Raw genomic sequence first — 20,167 nt, 5'->3', positions numbered from 1 at the left:
ATGCCAAGCCATTTTTTGATAGGATTACTGACCTCATGGATGAGTGGGGGAGGGGAAGTAGACGTGCTATACCTTGTTTTTAGTAAGGGTTTTGACACAGTTCTGCAAGACATTCTCATAAGAAAACTAGGGAGATGTCTAGGTCTAGATGAAATTACTAGAAGGTGGGTGGACAACTGCTTGAAAGACCATACTCAAAGAGTAGTTATCAATGGTTTGATGTAAAATTGGAAAGCTGTATCTAATGTAGACATGCAGGGGTCAGTCCTAGGTCTGGTAATATTCACTATTTTCATGAATGACTTGGATAATGGAGTAGAGGACATGCTTATAAAATTTGCAGATGACTCCAGACCGGGAGGGGTTGCACGCACTTTAGAGGACAGATTTAAAATTCAAAATGACCTTGACAAATTGGAGAATTGTTCTGAATTCAGTAAGATTAAATTAAACACACACAAGTCACACAGGAAGGGGGAAAAATCAAATGCACACCTACAAAATGGGGAATAACTGTCTAGTTGAAAATGATCTGGAGTTATAGTGGACCACCAACTGAATATGAGTCATCAGTGTGATGGAGCTGCAAAAAAGTCCAATATGATTCTCGGGTGTATTGACAGGAGTGTTGTATGTAAGATACTGGAGATAATTGTCATGCTCTACTCAAGACTGGTGAGACCCCCATCTGGAGTACTGTTTCCGATTCTGGGAACCACAATTTAGGAAAGATGTGGACAAATTGGAAGAGTCCAGATGAGAGCAACAAAAATGATAGAAGGTTTAGAAAACTTGACCTATGAGGAAAAAAACCTGGGCATGTTTCGTTCTGAGGAAAAAAGAGATGGTGGTGGGACCTGATAACAATAGTTTTGTAACTGGCTTTTATAAAGAGAATGGTGATCAATTGTTCTCCATGTCCACTGACAGTAGGACAAGAAGTAAAGTGCTTAATCTCCAGGAAGGGAGATTTAGGTTAGACCAGGGGTCGGCAATCTTCGGCACGCGGTCCATCAGAGTAATCTGCTGGCGGGCCGTGAGACATTTTGTTTACATTGACCCTCCGCAGGCACAGCCTCCCGCAGCTCCCAGTGGCTGCGGTTCACCATTCCCAGCCAATGGGAGTGGAAGGAAGTGGTGCGGGCCACAGGGACGTGCTGGCCGCCGCTTCCTGCGGCTCCCATTGGCCAGGAACAGTGAACCGCAGCCACTAGGAGCTGCAGGGGGCCGTGCCTGCAGACGGTCAATGCAAACAAAATGTCTTGCGGCCTGCCAGCGGATTACCCTGATGGGCTGCGTGCCGAAGGTTGCCGACCCCTGGGTTAGAGATAAGGAAAAACTTTCTAACTTGTAGGGGTAGTTAAGCTCTGGAATAGGTTTCCAAGGAAGGTCATAGAGTAGCCATGACTGAAAGCTTTTAAAAAACAAAAGTTGGACAAACACCTATCAGGGATGGTCTAGTTTTCTTGGTCCTGCCATGGTGCAGGGGGCTGGGACTTGATTTTTCAAGGTCCCTTCCAGCCCTTCATGTCTATGAAACCCAAACATTTCCCACAAAATGACCCCCCCCCCAACACACACACACACTCCCCCACCCCCCAAAGTCAACCAAAATGAAACATTTTGATGGATTATAAACTAATTTTCATTTGGATTTTTCATTTTGTTGACATTTCAACATCAAAATGCTCAGTCTCCTCCCCCCGCCCCCAAAAGGAAATTTTGTCAAAGATGAAACATTTTCCTAAACATTTCACTTTCAGTTAAAATGGTATCTTTCATCAAAACTATGTTTCAACAAAAAAATTTCCTGCCAGCTCTATTGAAGATGTGTTTCTACAAACAAACAAGAAAGGAAGGTAACATTTCCAAAGTCTTAATGAAACTCCATCCTCCCATTCTATATGCCTGAGGACTGAGAATTTACCATTACAGACTGCATATTTTGCGATGCATACCTCATCTTATAGATGGGCAGACAGAGCTCTGAACCTTTAAATTCCAAAAGGAGGACATTTTAATACAGCCTCTGGGACAAATAAGTCAAGGGCGCATTCGGCAAATTGTAGAAAAATGTGTCTTAGTAGAATTGACTGTACTATCTAACAAGACCTATACAGCAGGATTATACTCTATGGCTTACAAGAGTATTGATCTGTGTGTACTCCTCGGTGGTGCTACATTCGTTTTAACATTGATCTCAGTTTCATTATGCCATTGTATCATGCACTCCTGGTGTCATCTCTGTGTCCCTCTGTGAAACCTAAGCACCTTCTGTTACTGTTGAGATACACAAAGCGTCTGTACATCTTGCAATTCAAAACAAAACCATTCCCAAAGTATATTTAGTCACACATGTACAAACACACTTTTAAAATAATGCTAAGGGTCTACATTGTCTGAAACCCTGAAAAGCAAGCTAAATTTAGAGTGAAAAGGACACTGGCAAGTGCTTTTTAAAATTTAAGATTTTTTCCCCCTCTGCATTGTTTGTGTTACCTTTCAAAGACGCTTGAAAATACCATTTCTTTCCCTAATGGCTTTGCTCTTTTCCATTTGGAAAACATTGATTTTAGTTTCTCCTGTGATTCTTATGCAGCAGAAGTAAACAGAACTCTGTTTACTATATATCCAGGTTGGTGTAATGCCATCAAACTCACTACAGCTCTGAAGAGTTGGTCTCTGTTAGCTCCTAGCACTGCTGCAGCACAATACACAATATTTGGGTCCTTCATACCAGATTGGCTATTGGTTTTGGGTTCTAATCTCAGCTGTAACATTAACTTCTTGTTTTTTTATTGGTTGTATTATGATAGTGCCTTGGAACCCCCAAAATGGATCAATAGGACCCCGTTGTACTAGGGCTGTTCAAACAAAACAAAAACATGGTCTCTGCCCTCAAAGGGCTTGCAACTTAGTTGTGTGGTCTTGGGCATGTCCCATAGATGTTAAGGTCAGAAGGGATCATCATGATCATCTTGTCTGATCTCCTGCACATTGCAGGCCACACAACCTCACACCCCTACTACTATAATAGACCCCTAGCCTCTAGCGGAGTTACTAAAGTCCTCAAATCATGGCTTAAAGATTTCAAGTTACAGAGAATCCACCATTTACACTAATTTAAACCTGCAAGTGACCCATTCCCCATGTTTCAGAGGAAGGCAAATAACCTCCAGGGTCTCTGCCAATCTGACCTGGGGAAAAACTCCTTCCCAAAACCCCAAATATGGCAATCAGTTAGACCCTCAGCAGGTGGGCAAGACCCACCAGCCGGACACCTGGGAAAGAATTCTCAGTGGTAACTCAGAGCCCTCCCTATCTAGTGCCCCAGATCTTCCTTGATCTAAATTTTGTTCATAATTACATTGGTACAATTTGGAGAGAGTCACATTATGAAGGTCTCACCTTTCCAATGTTTGAGAGGAGGATACTCCTATCTTGCAGGAGTACTAATGTGTATGCAGTGCTTTGAAAATGCTACATATTAGTGCTACGTATTATTACATGGATATTTTGAGCAGAGGTGTGTTGAATTAACATGCAGGGCATGTTTCTTTATCCTTTTCCACCACTGCACCTTTTAGCCTTATGAGTTGCCTTCCATAGATCTCTTGCCTTTCCCATCAGTCTTTCCACCATGAGCCTCTCCCATTTTCCACCACCTTCTTCCTTTTAAAAGTAGCAAAGTCATACATAATTGTTGCCATTCCAAGCCTCAGAACTTCAGCTACTGAAGGGTGTATCATGGGCCTTACCCAATGTCCTCTGACGTAAATGAGAATCTTTCCATTAACTTCAGTAAGCAGTGAATCAGACACTATATGCAGCTAGATATTTCACATGTCCCTATGACAGACTCTAGCTTTTTAATTGTTTCCCCAGCCTGAGCATTGCATACCAAGCTTATGATGTATGTCTTATGACTAAACACCAGAGTGCCACAAGGCAATTTGATGAGTCATGGCAGTCAGTTATTCCATACAGTGCTTTAGCTAATCAACAACATGTTATTTTGCTTAAGAGGACTATTTGACTGAAGGAACTAATTAGGCCAATCAGTAAATGTGGCCTAATAATTAGTAAATCTCCCATGAAAATTTTTACCAAGAAGTATCCCAGAGTGCTTACAGTTTTTTGTCCTTCCATTTATTTGGTTTTGTTTTTCTATATGCAGTTGATAGTCTGTCAGCTTCAATTGTATGCAATCAGCAAGACCTGATTGTTACATGAGTTACAACTATATTTGTGTGTGTATGTAGATGGCTTTCTTTGTATAAACTATCTATGAGAATGCAGGTATATCTAACAATGCTCATGAGTTCTGGAACCACTAACATTTGCAAAAATTTCCTGATTACATACTTTTATGACAACGTAACCATCCCTAGCTCCACGCATTCAGAAAAACTACAGCCATCAGCTAACCACACACCGTACATGCCACGTGTGGAACAGAATGCCTAGTCTCTTGCTCCAAAAACACAGGTCACTAAACACAAAAGCAAAGGAGATGGCAAAGATTTTCCTACTTATTTTAAAAATAATTTAAGTAGATGTGTGCATCTTTATTCCACCACATTTGGATTTGGGACCTCTCATATTAGGGCTATTTAGCATATTCAGGTAGGGAGCTACCTCATGCCAATGTCATTTCTGGATCCTTGAGTCCCTATTGGCTGGTGGGCCATTCTTTTTTTTCCCTTCACCCTACAATAATAGTGTGATAGAGGAGGAGGTGGGAAGTCTTCTTCCACAGGGAATCAGTTGTAACATAATATCCACAATTTTACCTCCAAAATGGGAAACACCAGAAAATATCTCTCATTGACATTACCATTCACTGCATAGATGCCTTGTTGAATGACCGGCGTGTTTTTCCCTAGACAAAAAGCAAACACAGAATGTCAAGGCTTGATTCAATGTATCACTCCTGTTTCATGACAAGGTAACCCCCCTGAAGTCTTAATCTTCTTCGAGTCCAAATGCAAAACTTGCATGGAGGGAAGAGGTATATTGTATGATCTTCAATCTTTCTCAGGCACAACTCAGTGACTTTATTTTCTCTCTTTACAAAACAAAAATATGAAGCACCACATAGGCAAAACAGGGTTCCAAATAACTATGTTTACTAAATACATACAACCATGCAAGGCCTAGCTATATTTGTACTGCTGATCTGGCTAGTTTTTGGTGGCTCCTACAATATGGAACACAGTGAGCACCACGAGAGGGCTCACAGACTATTTATAGGACTATTACTTGTTTCTAATATGCTACAACTTCAGTGCGAGTTTTACCTAGTAAAGAGCATAAGATTTGGCAATAAACATTAAATATGACTGCTGCAATAATTTGGAAGTCAATATGGAACAGGGCAAACTATTCTACTAAATTCCAACTTAAACATTCCTTACTATTGAGACATTCTAAGCACAATTCAGAAAATACACAACATAAATGACCAGTTAGTTGCCTATATCAACAAAACTGGTCTACTTACACAAGTATAACCAATGTATGATTATATGACATACAAGAGTGATGTAGTGGTGGGAGTCTGCTATAGACCACTGGACCAGGGGGATGAGGCTTTCTTCTGGCAGCTCGCAGAAGCTACTAGATCTCATGCCCTGGTTCTCATGGGTGACTTTAATTTTCCTGATATCTGCTGGGAGAGCAATACAGCGGTGCATAGACAATCCAGGAAGTTTTTGGAAAGCGTAGGGGACAATTTCCTGGTGCAAGTGCTAGAGGAGCCAACTAGGGTGGGGAGCTTTTCTTGACCTGCTGCTCACAAACCGGGAAGAATTAGTGGGGGAAGCAAAAGTGGATGGGAATCTGGGAGGCAGTGACCATGAGTTGGTTGAGTTCAGGATCCTGACACAGGGAAGAAAGGTAAGCAGCAGGATACGGACCCTGGACTTCAGGAAAGCAGACTTCGACTCCCTCAGGGAACGGATGGGTAGGATCCCCTGGGGAACTAACATGAAGGGGAAAGGAGTCCAGGAGAGCTGGCTGTATTTCAAGGAATCCCTTTTGATGTTACAGGGACAAACCATCCCGCTGTGTCGAAAGAATAGTAAATATGGCAGGCGACCAGCTTGGCTTAATGGTGAAATCCTAGCGGATCTCAAACATAAAAAAGAAGCTTACAAGAAGTGGAAGGTTGGACATATGACCAGGGAAGAGTATAGAAATATTGCTCGGCATGTAGGAATGAAATCAGGAGGGCCAAATCGCACCTGGAGCTGCACCTAGCGAGAGATGTCAAGAGTAACAAGAAGGGTTTCTTCAGGTATGTTGGCAACAAGAAGAAAGCCAAGGACAGTGTGGGCCCCTTAATGAATGAGGGAGGCAACCTAGTGACAGAGCATGTGGAAAAAGCTAATGTACTCAATGCTTTTTTTGCCTCTGTCATCACGAACAAGGTCAGCTCCCAGACTGCTGCACTGGGCATCACAACATGGGGAATAGATGGCCAGCCCCCTGTGGAGAAAGAGGTGGTTAGGGACTATTTAGAAAAGCTGGACGTGCACAAGTCCATTGGGCCGGACGAGTTGCATCCGAGAATGCTAAAGGAATTGGCGGCTGTGATTGCAGAGCCATTGGCCATTATCTTTGAAAACTCATGGCGAACGGGGGAAGTCCCAGATGACTGGAAAAAGGCTAATGTAGTGCCAATCTTTAAAAAAGGGAAGGAGGATGATCCTGGGAACTACAGGCCAGTCAGCCTCACCTCAGTCCCTGGAAAAATCATGGAGCAGGTCCTCAAAGAATCAATCCTGAAGCACTTGCATGAGAGGAAAGTGATCAGGAAAAGCCAGCATGGATTCACCAAGGGAAGGTCATGCCTGACTAATCTAATTGCCTTCTACGATGAGATTACTGGTTCTGTGGATGAAGGAGAAGCAGTGGATGTATTGTTTCTTGACTTTAGCAAAGCTTTTGACATGGTCTCCCACAGTATTCTTGTCAGCAAGTTAAAGAAGTATGGGCTGGATGAATGCACAATAAGGTGGGTAGAAAGTTGGCTAGATTGTCGGGCTCAACGGGTAGTGATCAATGGCTCCATGTCTAGTTGGCAGCCGCTGTCAAGTGGAGTGCCCCAGGGGTTGGTTCTGGAGCTGGTTTTGTTCAATATCTTCATAAATGATCTGGAGGATGGTGTGGATTGCACTCTCAGCAAATTTGCAGATGATACTAAACTGGGAGGAGTGGTAGATACGCTGGAGGGCAGGGATAAGATACAGAGGGACCTAGACAAATTGGAGGATTGGGCCAAAAGAAATCTGATGAGATTCAATAAGGATAAGTGCAGGGTCCTGCACTTAGGAAGGAAGAACCCAGTGCACAGCTACAGACTAGGGACCGAATGGCTAGGCAGCAGTTCTGCGGAAAAGGACCTAGCGGTGACAGTGCACGAGAAGCTGGATAAGAGTCAGCAGTGTGCCCTTGTTGCCAAGAAGGCCAATGGCATTTTGGGATGTATAAGTAGGGGCATAGCGAGCAGATCGAGGGACGTGATCGTTCCCCTCTATTCGACATTGGTGAGGCCTCATCTGGAGTACTGTGTCCAGTTTTGGGCCCCACACTACAAGAAGGATGTGGATAAATTGGAGAGAGTCCAGCGAAGGGCAACAAAAATGATTAGGGGTCTGAAACACATGACTTGTGAGGAGAGGCTGAGGGAACTGGGATTGTTTAGTCTGTAGAAGAGAAGAATGAGGGGGGATTTGATAGCTGCTTTCAACTATCTGAGAGGTGGTTCCGGAGAGGATGGTTCTAGACTATTCTCAGTGGTAGAAGGATAGGACAAAGAGTAATGGTCTCAAGTTGCAGTGGGAGGTTTAGGTTGGATATTAGGAAAAACTTTTTCACTAGGAGGGTGGTGAAACACTGGAATGCGTTACCTAGGGAGGTGGTAGAATCTCCTTCCTTAGAGGTTTTTAAGGTCAGGCTTGACAAAGCCCTAGCTGGGATGATTTAGCTGGAAATTGGTCCTGCTTTGACCAGGGGGTTGGACTAGATGACCTCCTGAGGTCCCTTCCAACCCTGATATTCTATGATTCTATGTTTAAATATAGAAGGTGAAAACGTCCTGTTTAATGTCTACTCAAAGTTGGTAACTTGTTTTAATAATCTATTTAGAATTCATTAAGTAGGACTTCATTAACCCGATTTATACATGTGTTTTAGAGATTCTTAAATTGTCTCTTACATGAGTTAATTACCATCAAAAAAGAGAATCTAGATATTTAATGAACAGATGTTTCAGTAAAAATTGTTACACTATGTAACAAACGAGCGGTGGTGAACCAGCTGAGCAGCGGGGGACAGCAGAGCAGCTCACAGCAGGAGTTTGCCTGGGAGTTTGCCTGGAGTGAGCCCAGTGAGGCTTACGTCTTGCAAACTGCTCTGAGGAAGCTCATAGTAGGAAGGTGATATGGAAGGGGGGGGGTTCAGCTGTTGTGACCTGCACTGGATGTGCCATGTTTGTCTTTCTTCCACAGGACAGAAGCGATTTTGTCTGTACAAGGTCTGGTCTCCATATTGGAAGAGAAGATTGAAGGTCTGGAGCAACAGATAACAACCCTGCGTTGCATACGAGAAACTGAGGATTTTCTGGACAAAAATCAGGATATGCTTCTAGGGGCACAAAGCTCTAAAGATATAGAGCAGGTTGCACAGAGGAGCCAAGAGGCCAGTGAAGAAGCTTGGCAACATGTGACCTCCAGAAGAGGTAAGCCGAATGTCCAGGTTCCAGTAACACAGACACAGGTAACTAACCGCTTTCATGTTCTCTCCACAGGTACCGTTGCGGAGAGTGGACCAGATGATATGTCTGGGGCGAGAAAGCAGAAGGAGACTCCGCTGGTTGGAAGGCATGAGATGCGATGTCCTGAGGTTGGGGGGTTCCACGACCACCACTCCCAAGAGGAGAAGGCGGGTGGTGGTGGTCGGGGACTCTCTCCTCCGGGGGACTGAGTCATCTATCTGCTGCCCTGACCGGGAAAACCGAGAAGTCTGCTGCTTGCCAGGGGCTAGGATTCGCGATGTGACGGAGAGACTGCCAAGACTCATCAAGCCCTCGGATCGCTACCCCTTCCTGCTTCTCCACGTGGGCACCAATGATACTGCCAAGAATGACCTTGAGCAGATCACTGCGGACTACGTGGCTCTGGGAAGAAGGATAAAGGAGTTGGAGGCGCAAGTGGTGTTCTCGTCCATCCTTCCTGTGGAAGGAAAAGGCCTGGGTAGGGACCGTCGAATCATCGAAGTCAACGAATGGCTAAGCAGGTGGTGTCGGAGAGAAGGCTTTGGATTCTTTGACCATGGGATGGTGTTCCATGAAGGAGGAGTGCTGGGCGGAGACGGGCTCCATCTTACGAAGAGAGGGAAGAGCATCTTTGCCAGCAGGCTGGCTAACCTAGTGAGGAGGGCTTTAAACTAGGTTCACCAGGGGAAGGAGACCAAAGCCCTGAGGTAAGTGGGAAAATGGGATACCGGGAGGAAGCACAGGCAGGAATGTCTGTGAGGGGAGGGCTCCTGCCTCATACTGAGAATGAGGGGCGATCAGCAGGTTATCTCAAGTGCTTATATACGAATGCACAAAGCCTTGGAAACAAGCAGGGAGAACTGGAGGTCCTGGTGATGTCAAGGAACTATGACGTGATTGGAATAACAGAGACTTGGTGGGATAACTCACATGACTGGAGTACTGTCATGGATGGTTATAAACTATTCAGGAAGGACAGGCAGGGCAGAAAAGGTGGGGGAGTAGCACTGTATGTAAGGGAGCAGTATGACTGCTCAGAGCTCCAGTACAAAACTGTAGAAAAACCTGAGTGTCTCTGGACTAAGTTTAGAAGTGTGTGCAACAAGAGTGATGTAGTAGTGGGAGTCTGCTATAGACCACCGGACCAGGGGGATGAGGTAGATGAGGCTTTCTTTCGGCAACTCACGGAAGCTACTAGATCGCATGCCCTGATTCTCATGGGTGACTTTAATTTTCCTGATATCTGCTGGGAGAGCAATCCTGATATCTGCTGGGAGAGCAATACGGCAGTGCATAGACAATCCAGGAAGTTTTTGGAAAGCGTAGGGGACAATTTCCTGGTGCAAGTGCTAGAGGAGCCAACTAGGGGGGGCGCTTTTCTTGACCTGCTGTTCACAAACCAGGTAGAATTAGTGGGGGAAGCAAAAGTGGATGGGAATCTGGGAGGCAGTGACCATGAGTTGGTTGAGTTCAGGATCCTGACGCAGGGAAGAAAGGTAAGCAGCAGGATATGGACCCTGGACTTCAGGAAAGCAGACTTCGACTCCCCAAGGGAACTGATGGCCAGGATCCCCTGGGGGACTAACATGAAGGGGAAAGGAGTCCAGGAGAGCTGGCTGTATTTCAAGGAATCCCTGTTGAGGTTACAGGGACAAACCATCCCGATGAGTCGAAAGAATAGTAAATATGGCAGGCGACCAGCTTGGCTTAACGGTGAAATCCTAGCAGATCTTAAACATAAAAAAGAAGCTTACAAGAAGTGGAAGGTTGGACATATGACCAGTGAAGAGTATAAAAATATTGCTCGGGCATGTAGGAATGATACCAGGAGGGCCAAATCGCACCTGGAGCTGCAGCTAGCAAGAGATGTCAAGAGTAACAAGAAGGGTTTCTTCAGGTATGTTGGCAACAAGAAGAAAGCCAAGGAAAGTGTGGGCCCCTTAATGAATGAGGGAGGCAACCTAGTGACAGAGGATGTGGAAAAAGCTAATGTACTCAATGCTTTTTTTGCCTCTGTTGTCATGAACAAGGTCAGCTCCCAGACTGCTGCGCTGGGCATCACAACATGGGGAATAGATGGCCAGCCCTCTGTGGAGAAAGAGGTGGTTAGGGACTATTTAGAAAAGCTGGACGTGCACAAGTCCATGGGGCCGGACGAGTTGCATCCGAGAGTCATTATTGGAGTGTGTTCAACCTCAAATTTAGGATTTCTCAGTGGGAGAAGAAGATGGGTCTTTGGTGAAAAGAGTCACTTTGTCACACAGCTTGATGGCAATCTTATGTCTTTGACTTTGATGTTGCATTTATTTAGCTTAAAATTCAAAAACTAGTTACAATCAGTACTGCAAGGTCAGCTTTGATATGGAACCTCTCTGCTTTTTGCATCCTCATTGCTAACTAAACATTTATTTTAAAGAGGAAGAAGTCAAATGCACAGAGTTAAGGAGTGATTTAGCTTCTGTAAGGTGGTGGCAGATTGGAAGCTGCAGCTGCTTAGCTAACAGCACTTGAAAAATACATATCCAGAGAGTCAACGAGAATAGTGAAATGAGGCCTGAACTGCACACTGTACATGACAAGTTGTTAGAGTAATGTATCACTTATACAGTGATCCTATACATTGCACCTCTACTGAAAGATTTTCAAAATTCTTTCTTTGGTGAAGAATTGCTTGTCTGAAAATGTGCACAAATAAATCGTGTATAAGAGGCAAGGGTTGGCAGTAAAAGTCAGTTGTGCAGATGCAAGGGCAATCCTTACCCTTCCCTTGTGCCCCTGCACAGAGACTGGAAACCACCAGATATCTTGAGCTCAGGGGGTGACACCCAGTGTCCATTGCAGTCAATGGCAAAGCACCCATCAGCCTCAAATGGGATCAGGATTTCTCCCTGAGAGTCTTAAGGCGAGTGTCAAAAGTAGTGTTAGACTTCTGACAGGTGATGGAGGGTTATGACCTATCCCATCTCCACAATGGCCAGCAGAGCTCGGTCATAGGTTTGAGAGCACACCTGGAACCCTGGAACCTGAACACCCCTGGGATGATGCTGGGCTCTTGATCCCTGAAGCTCTAGAAGGAAAAGCACCCACACACACATACCCCTCCTCCATCTCCCACTAAAGTGATGCACTTCTGTGATGCCCCTCAATATAGGGCTGTGTCCAAACAGCCCCAACTGAGCCCAGATTACGTGCTGTTTGCAGGCTACTGCAGCTAGCAATTTTTTGTAGATGTGATGGCCAGGGACAAACAGATTTTTTGTTTTGACCAGGGATCTCAAACTCAGATCACCACGAGAGCCACATGAGGACTAGTACATTGGCCCGAGGGCCGCATCACTGACACCTTTTCATAAAGGTACAAAAGCCCCTCCCCACTCCCCTGCCCCACTCCATCCCTTTCATGGGACCCTGCCTCTTCCCACCCTTCCCTGCACCCATTCTAACCCCTTCCCCAAAGTCCCCACCCCAACTCTGCCCCCATTCCAACACCTTCCCCAAATCCCTGCCCCGTCCCAGCCTCTTCTGCCTCCTCCCCTGAGCGAACAGCTCCCCGCTCCTCCCTCATGGAAATCGATAAGCACCACCAAACAGCTGTTTGGTGGGGAAAATGCCTGGAAGTAGGCAGAGGAGCAGGGACGTGTCCTAACTACTGGGCTAAAAGTTATAAAAGGGCAGAAGGAAGCAGCATTAGCAGGTCCACTTCCTCCTCCTGCTGCTGTTTTGTGAACGGCTGAAATAATCAAGTCAAGTCTGTCAATAGTTTTCAATAGAAACTGCATTTTCTGTCAAACAAACTATTCACCTGAAAAATCTTTTCCAGCTTTACCTTCCTGTACTTGTTTCCCCTCCCATCCTTTGTCTTGGCTACTTAGACTGTAATTAATCTCTTGAGGGCAAGGACCATCTTTTTCTATGCGTTTGTACAGTACCCAACACACTGAGCTCTCAGCGAAGGCCTCTAGGCATGGCTGTAATACAAGTAATAATACTTCTCTGGGCTCATAGTCATATTGCAGTCAGAATGAAAAACGAACAGATTGAAGACCAGGGCTAGTTGGATGTTTACAGTACAAGTAGGTGCATAAATAGGTAAGGGAGTTTTTTCCTTTTCTTCCTCACTACCAGAGCAACACCATAAAGGTCCTTTTAACGTAGTTTAGTGCCATGAAGATTAAAGCATAATTGAAATGCTGATAAAAATAAACTTTAAAAAAGAAACGGTAAGAAAAATAAAGACAGTTATTGTCTGGCAAATACATATAACTTATTATGAAGCTTCGCAGCAAATGAATGTTCTCTCTCAAATTAGCTTAATTTTATTCTGATCATAAATAGAAATAATGAAAACCCAGCAACCTAGGATCATAGTTTATAAATGGCTATGGACAATTGTAAGGAAGGTGCTAGCTTGCTTGGATTGTGGTAAAGTGGTGAGATAAACAGTGGATTTATTTGCTTATTTCCCCTTCCCCTGAAGACACTTCTCTTACAACTGACAGGGAAACAGGCTTTGTGAGGGTAGAAGGCAAACTGCACACTAACAAATTTAAATGGCTTGCATAGAAACACAGGTTTTCAAGATGGAAAGGCTTATTATAATTAGACCAGCCTACACCCCTTCACAACATTCCCAAGGGGCCAAATTCTCAGCTGATGTAAACTGGCATAGTTCCATCGATTTCAATAGCACACCACCATGTTATAGCATTGGTTTAGGAGCAGGATGCAGATGTCTGTGGGATATGAGAAATCACCCCAGCAACTGAGGGTCACTTTCTTTGGGGTAGACTCTCAGCCCAATGGTCTCAGCATTCCTTTGTCCATTAGCTACTTGACCTCTGCATTCCTGGATCTCTTTGGTGAAGTGCACCTATTGTGTGTCGCTGAATATGGTAGCACAGCAGAGGTATATATGGAGAATAGCAGTGAATGGGTCAAAAATTGTCCATCTCCTCCTATTCTTGGTAACTTTGTATTCTTAAAGCGACTTTCCTCAAGTCAAACAATCCACATTCTCACAGCTCTTAAAACCAATCAACCAACAACAAAAATCCTTAAAGCAAGCACAATTTTAAAGAAGGAAACTAACTGTTGAGCTTAACAGAAGTTATGGGTGGGATGCAGAAATTCCTGGATAAGGCCTGTGTTACACAGGAGGTCAGAGAGTGATCAAAATGATTTTCCAACTTGACCAAAAAAACCCTCTGAATGGTCAGGTGTAGAACATATTCTAGATTGGAAAACAGAACACGATATTTTTGATGTTCAGATTCCATTTAGCGCAGACAAAACATGAGTTCAAGGCTATTTGGTCGTGTCATAAATATAAAGGGAAGGGTAAACCCCTTTGAAATCCCTCCTGGCCAGGGGAAAGCTCCTCTCACCTGTAAAGGGTTAAGAAGCTAAAGGTAACCTCGCTGGCACCTGACCAAAATGACCAATGAGGAGACAAGATACTTTCAAAAGCTGGGAGGAGAGAGAGAAACAAAGGGTCTGTGTCTGTCTGTATGCTGCTCTTGCCAGGGACAGAACAGGAATGGAGTCTTAGAACTTTTAGTAAGTAATCTAGCTAGGTATGTGTTAGATTATGATTTCTTTAAATGGCTGAGAAAAGCATTGTGCTGAATAGAATAACTATTTCTGTCTGTGTATCTTTTTTGTAACTTAAGGTTTTGCCTAGAGGGGTTCTCTATGTTTTTGAATCTAATTACCCTGTAAGATATCTACCATCCTGATTTTACAGGGGGGATTTCTTTATTTCTATGTACTTCTATTTTTTATTAAAAGTCTTCTTGTAAAAACTGAATGCTTTTTCATTGTTCTCAGATCCAAGGGTTTGGGTCTGTGGTCACCTATGCAAATTGGTGAGGCTTTTTATCCAACATTTCCCAGGAAAGGGGGGGTGCAAGTGTTGGGAGGATTGTTCATTGTTCTTAAGATCCAAGGGTCTGGGTCTGTAGTCACCTAGGCAAATTGGTGAGGCTTTTTACCAAACCTTGTCCAGGAAGTGGGGTGCAAGGTTTTGGGAAGTATTTTGGGGGGAAAGACACGTCCAAACAGCTCTTCCCCAGTAACCAGTATTAGTTTGGTGGTGGTAGCGGCCAGTCCAAGGACAACGGGGGGAATATTTTGTACCTCGGGGAAGTTTTGACCTAAGCTGGTAAAGATAAGCTTAGGAGGTTTTTCATGCAGGTCCCCACATCTGTACCCTAGAGTTCAGAGTGGGGGAGGAACCTTGACAGGTCGCATTTGGGTTTTGATCTAATTCCTTCCATTATTCTAGCATGTAAGAATTATGGGTTTTTTTTCAAAACAAGAATCCTTATTGTGCCAAACTAAGTGGGAAAATGATGTCAAAGCATGAAGGCAAAAGTGGGGGAGAGAGTAAAAAGAAGCCATTGTAAGACAGAATGGGTACAGGAAAGTATTTCACATAAGCTAGATACACTTGGGCTACCACAGAAAAGCCTGGATCACTGTCTTTCAAGGAGCTATAGCCTATGAAAACATGAAGGACAGCCTAATACAAAAATCACCTCTTACCTGAAGCAGTTACAAGATTATAGTTACCCATCTGTAATGAAAATGAAATGCTTTTGCTCACAAAGAATGAATGGTGTCTAGAGTCCACATTTAAAAAAAGAGCACATTAAAATTTATTCAGAAATGCCAGTGTCCAAATTACCTTGCCAAAGGTTCTGGCTATTTATGCCTTTGACTGCATGGCTTTTCACTAAGCTTAAAAAATATTTCCATGGCAACCACTGCATCACATTACAAAGACATACTCTACTTAAATCTTTAAGGAGGCAGGGAATGGCGGAGAAATTACACCTTAATTTATCTTTACAAAATTAGATTTCATTTCCTATTATTAAATCAGTGGGGGGGAGGGTTTTTTAGAAATTATCATTTTACTTTTTTAATTACATGCATGCATCTTCCAGGGAATGAATGGTTAATTGAAAGGCAGCTCTTACCAAATTATGAGGTATTACTGTACAACAAACCAGTTCTGTCATGAAACTGTTCTCCTCGTGGAAGACATTCCAATAATCAGTCAGATAAGAGCAAGGAGCTGTAGAAGAGGAAGAATGGGAAGTGGATGACTGTATTATTGAATTCTATCTTCCTTGTTTCTCCATTAGAGGAGATCTACTTTTCCCCGTTTATATCATAGTAAAACAGTGATCAATAAAATCACATTACTCATGCAAACATGTACTAGACTACATTCTTTAAAATAAAATCTTTACATTTATATTTCCACCCCTCCCCCTTTGAATTTAACCATTTACATTCCATGGAGATAGCTGACACTGAATATCATTCCAGAACTGTTTTTAATAGCAGCTGAATATATTCACGCTTGAGATATCACTTGTCTTCCTAAGCCCTGAATCTACATTGTGATCCATTCAGGTGGACCACAGTGCAGGATCAGGGCCTTGGAATGCAAGATCCCTCCATCAGAGACTTTGACGACTTACCTGCTGGTACCAATAGTACCCCAGCCCTTGTTAGGGTCACACAGTGCTGCTGTGATATCAATATTAAATCATAATGACATTGTGCAAACTGGAGCGGTGTTGAAAGATGAGATGATTCTGTGATGAATAGTACAGGGGGTTTATCCACTGAATTGCTGTTACTTAGGATGAGCCCAAATGACAAAGGGAGTACCAGATCTGAAGGTTGGAAGTGTTTGGATCTGGGATTTTGGCTATACCTATAATAAAGATGGAGGACAGATGCTCCAGTGGTTAAGACAGTAGCCTACAGCTTTGGAAATTTAGGTTCAATTCCCTGCTCCACCAGAGTTCCTGTATGACCTTGGGCAAGTCATTTGCCCCAATTTGTAAAATGGGGATAATATGACTTCCCTACCTCAAAGAGGTGTTGTGAGGATAAATATATTAAAGATTGTGAGGCACTCAGATACTCCAGTGATAGGGGCCTATAAGACGACTGGTTTCTTAATAAGCCTTGAGTATTATCAGCCACACCAATATAGTCTTTAACCCTTGGTTCTGGGCTCTGTTTATTATCTAAATGTCCACAGACTCACAACAGGAAAAACAAAACTTCTACACAGCCACAACTCTGAGGGTTTCCCACCTGAAGTCTTTTTCCTCAGGGACCCACAGCAGCAAACTCTCCCTTCCCACAGCTTGACTCTTCACTCCACACTCAACTGAGACATGTGTTGGCTTTTTTTCAGCAGGCTCCGATAGTTAACAGGGCTGGCTTGCCTTTAAAGGGGCAGGTCATCCCATTACAGGGCCACATAAGCATCAGAGATAAACCAACATGCAAATTCTGAATTCAGGTGCTTCACTGATTTCAGTGGGATGGCTCCTAGAGGAAAAGCTCTACTTGGTGTGAGTCAGAAGATCATGATCTGGCTCCTAACCTCCTGTGTTATACAAGGTCACTGGCCAAATAACCCATATTGCTTTTTAATAGAACCGGGCAAAACTTTTTCAGTGAATAAACTATTTAACAAAAATTGCAATTTTGGGGTTAACTAAGCTGCAGGGGAATATGGGGCTAATCTGGCAAATAGTTTTGGCCAAAAGAAATATATATATTTTCCAAAACATTTCATTTTGACATTTTCTAAATGAAACATTTTGACTTTGTTTTGAAATGACATTTTGCTTTGAAATTTAGCTGGATTTAACTGTCCACCAACAGTTTCATTTCTGGTCAAATGAAAAGTTTCAATCAACTCAAAGACATTTGGTGTAGGAGGGGCTTGGTTTGGTTCAGCCACCAGATCAGTTATTCGCCCAGCACTACGTTAGAATTATTTCCCCATTGACATAAATAGCCTGCGACTGCATCCCCCTAAACTGTGGGAGCCCTTCAATTTTCAGTAAACAGCCTTGCTTGCCAAAATTCAGCCCACAGCAAATTTTTATGATTGAGTTATAAATTGTTGAAAATATGAGGTTATTACGAAAATGCTGACACAACTTTAAAATACCAGCAGTTGTGGGCACTATTAGAATGACATTCTTCACTACGGTTTTAATTAAGCACTAGCCCACCTCCCTGCAGTACTTAAGATAAAAGAGGTTCCTAATGCCGGGCTCACTCATCACAACACACACGTGCACAGCTTGCAGAACCCTGGTTGGACTGATTTGACGTGTCCACTCACTCTGAAACAGCATTGTTACGGCATTCCAATAGTTGCATCAGAGGCAGCAATCCATGGTGCTGCCATTTTTCACAGTGGACTTGATGCTGCTCTTGCTCAAACTGGTTTTATGCCACTGTAGCAGCAGTAGTAATAATTAATAACACCTCACTCTTATCTATATGCTTTCCATCAGTAGTTCAAGGAACTTTACAACGAGGGCTGGTGTCATTATCTCCTTTCCTTTAAGGTTACTCCCTGTTTACATCCAGAGGAAATAAGACCACTGTCTCCATGCTAAACACTACACATCTTAGTCTGCCACTTCACCTCCCTTGTGTTGTTCCTTCCTCTTCTAACAGAGGTTTACACGTAGTCCATCCTCTCCACCCCACCAATCTTGAGCTCCAGAGGCAGAAAGACTAAAAGCTTTACCCCACCTCCTGTTGGCACCACCGAGATATTGGGGAGCACAGTCAATACCTCAATCCTGTGTTCAAGCCCCAGGTCCTACACAGAGGAGTGGCCAGGTACTTCCTCTCTTTTATCTGTCCTGCACTTATCTGCAACCTGGCTTTTCAGGTTCACAGACTTCTCATTTCTTCCATGGCTTGTTTCTGCTTAAGCCCAACAGTTGTTTTGGCTCCCCCTGGGAGATTGCTTTCCCCCCAGAAGTTAGTTGACTAGCTTCAGAGTGCTATGGAGAGACCATACCCTGGTCTACCTCCCTCTGTGGAAAAGAATAGTCAGCCCCTCGTATAGCAGGGGCCTCATCCAGATTTCTGTCACTTATCTTTTGGTCACCTGATTCAAGTGCAGGTCAGAACAGAGGCTTTCAGGCCCAGCTCACCTTCTGACAGTGATGTTGACTACTTAAGTCTCCATAACACTGAGTATGATCTGTGACACAATTGACTAAGAGCTCCATATAAAGAACTACTGACAAGATGACATTCGTAAGGCCAAAACCAGGAAGAACACTGCATATTTTTGAACACCATTTACTGGCACCTCATCTATTAACTATTTCCATATGCAGACATCATTTTCAGAGACCACTGTCACAACAATAAGTCAGTGTTAAGAAAAGATGGAAAATTAAACTTCGCACTGCTCTTACAGACGGTATGTAGGTTGGAAATTATCTGAGCAGCTGCACTTCCATAAGAATTTTCTATTCCCCAAATATGACACCAAATCCTGGGGCCTTTACACAGTCCTTAATTTGGGGGTGGGGAGGAAATCAACTAGAAGTCAATGGGACTTTGACTAAGTAAAGACTGTTGGAGTTGGCTCTTGTATTTGGAGGGTTATCACTGAAAAGCTTCCTAGAGGAAGTGAAAAGTATCACTCCCTCATACATTGTCCACAGCAGAAATCCTCTAAGAGTAATGCCAAGCTTACTTTGCCCTCTCATTGTAACAGCGTATCGGGGAGGGGGAAGGCGGAGATCTCTCTCTCAACAATAAATGTTACCTGTGTGATATAAACCAGATATAACTTGCAGAACAGTGTTACACTTAATGTTATGCATAATGTTTATTGCTTTGCCTCCAATTCTCATTTCTCTTCTATATCTAAAGTCCTCCTTTTTTTTATTGCTTAAATGAGCAAATAATTTGTACCATTGATATTCTGGTTTCTCTTCACTAAAATATTAGCAATTAAACAGCAACTTCAATAGTATACCTTCCCAAAGATATACTAAGAGAAAAAATAAAAATACCCAACTATAACAAATACTACTAGAATGGGGCAGCTGTAAGACTCATTTTCCACAGAAGAAAACAACAACAACTCCTCAATGGAAACAGTTTTGACCAGTAGTAGTTTGGGTAAGTGTTGTTTCCATATTTGAACTTTGACGATTAAATATATGAACCTTCTGATGCATACTCCCAATCACATTACTTGGGCTTTCTCTGAGCTTAGCTATTTCTTTCTCCTTGTGTTCTGTTTCTTTACTGTTCATTTATTTAAGCTTTTCTTTCCTCAAGTCACTTACCATCACATTTCCCTAATTTCTCTCTTCCCAGCTGCTAGACTCTAGGGGCAGTCCTATTAGAAACTTCATGCATAACAGCTTTATTATGCAGCCAACTGCTCCATGTATATGATACTTTACTAAACAAAGTATACATGTTATTTTCTTGTTAAACACTCTTTTTCTTTAGATAATTCAGTAGGAACTGTAAGACCATCATCAAGATCTCTTCTATTTGAAGAGTTTCCAGGGAGATTCA

This window comes from Caretta caretta, chromosome 9 (assembly GCF_965140235.1).
Source record: "Caretta caretta isolate rCarCar2 chromosome 9, rCarCar1.hap1, whole genome shotgun sequence".
Classification (NCBI taxonomy): domain Eukaryota; kingdom Metazoa; phylum Chordata; order Testudines; family Cheloniidae; genus Caretta; species Caretta caretta.
The sequence above is the reverse complement of the archived record's forward strand: the minus strand, read 5'-3'. Positions refer to the sequence as shown.